The sequence below is a fragment of the Manis pentadactyla genome, chromosome 6, assembly GCF_030020395.1.
Source record: "Manis pentadactyla isolate mManPen7 chromosome 6, mManPen7.hap1, whole genome shotgun sequence".
NCBI lineage: Eukaryota > Metazoa > Chordata > Mammalia > Pholidota > Manidae > Manis > Manis pentadactyla.
In genome coordinates, this window is record NC_080024.1 from 12,367,222 (window position 1) to 12,368,848 (window position 1,627).

At 35.9% G+C, this 1,627-nt stretch overlaps 1 non-coding gene across 1 annotated transcript; it reads left to right on the forward strand.

Annotated features, from left to right (window-relative positions):
• The first annotated feature begins 212 nt into the window (after nt 1–212).
• Nucleotides 213–404, forward strand: LOC118927780 (U2 spliceosomal RNA). Its single transcript, XR_005030960.2, has one exon. It is a non-coding gene; the product is annotated as a U2 spliceosomal RNA (small nuclear RNA).
• Nucleotides 405–1,627: the final 1,223 nt, after the last annotated feature.

A 1,627-nucleotide genomic window follows, 5' to 3' on the forward strand; every position in this document is an offset into this window, starting at 1 on the left:
ACTAAGCTTTCTCTCCTCACCCATCCTTTATGAGGCAGTAATCTTCCCAAAAGTATCTTCTGTAACTCCAGCAACTCCTTATTTCAGAAGCATTAAGCTGGAATATTAAGTATGTGAGTCAGAACCAGGAATCACCAAAAATGAGCCTCAAACTATTATAGGGGCCAAACTGTCCATGACCTTCAATTTCTTGTTAAAGATAAAACCATCACATTGCTTCTCAGCCTTTTGGCTAAGATCAAGTGTAGTATCTGTTCTTAATCAGTTTAATATCAGATACATCCTCTACCTGAGGATGGTAAATTAAATAGATTTTTGCAGCAGGAAGTTGGAGTAGAAACTTGCTCTGCCCACTTCATGCATAGGCCTGGTATCGCAGCACTTCCAGGAACGGTGCAAATATCTTCTCCCATTCAATAGGTTTCTTTTTCCTTTTGTCGATGGTTTCATTTGCTGTGTAAAAATGATTTGGTTTGGTGAGCACCCATTTGTTTAGTTTTCCTTTTGCAGTCCTTGCTGAAGGCAGATCCAACAAAAGTGGTCCAACTTCATTCTTTTCCATGTAGCCATTCAATTTTCCCAGTACCATTTAGTGGAGAGATTGTATTTCTCCCATTAAATATTCTTGCTTCCTTTGTCATAGATTAGTTGACCCTGTAAGTGTGGGTTTATTTCTGGGCTCTATAGAGCATCTATTATGTGAAAACACATATCAGTAGTTCAGCTTTTGATGTGAGCACATACTCACTATTTAGGAATGATTGGACTGATTGGGCCCCTATTTTTATTAATCTTTGAGAAAAACTACCCACTAGAAAAACATATTTAAGAACTGATGTGACTGAATAACCTTCACCACATGAAAAATATGTCCCCATTTTTGTCCAAGAAAAGAACATCTCAGACTCCTTAAATTGATTTGTAAGAATAATTTCTCTCATCTCAGAATCCAGCTTATATACATGAGATACAAAAGCATTTCAGAAGTAGGAAATCTAACTTAAGTTTTCTTGCCATCAAGATTTGGTAGATTTTCTGTAATGTAAATTGATTAAATAATACACAGATAACACAATATTAAAAAGTTCCTTTAAGAAATATAATTAACCATGTGTTTGCACATGAACTTTACAGCTGACTACCCTCTACAGTCCACAGAATCTCAGATACTTAATTTTATTCAAATTTCCTATGGAGGGCTTAAGTGATGGATATGTCTGGGGCATTTCAACCAATCTTCCAGGCTCCATCTGCTAGGCCATCTGGATTTTACATCCACAGAGAACTACTCGGTGAACGATTACAGACTATGACTTTTAAGAAAGAGAAAAGAAAGGAAGGAAGGAAAAGAAAAAAGTAAATTGTACCCTAAACACAAGTAGAATAAAATCATCTTTGTGCAGTATTCTATAAAAGGAGAAAGTTAACAAGTAGGAAAAAGAAATGCATATTTTTCTTTTTTCCATCAGTCACATGAATTACGATAAGTGCCTGACCTTTTTCCATAAGATGTTTAAATGGCAGCTGTTACGGCTGCAGTATACCATTTGATCAAAAGCTCTTGAGGACAATAGTTTGTTTTGCAAAGGTCATGTTCCTTATATACTTGTGAATGTGTTCAAAAGGC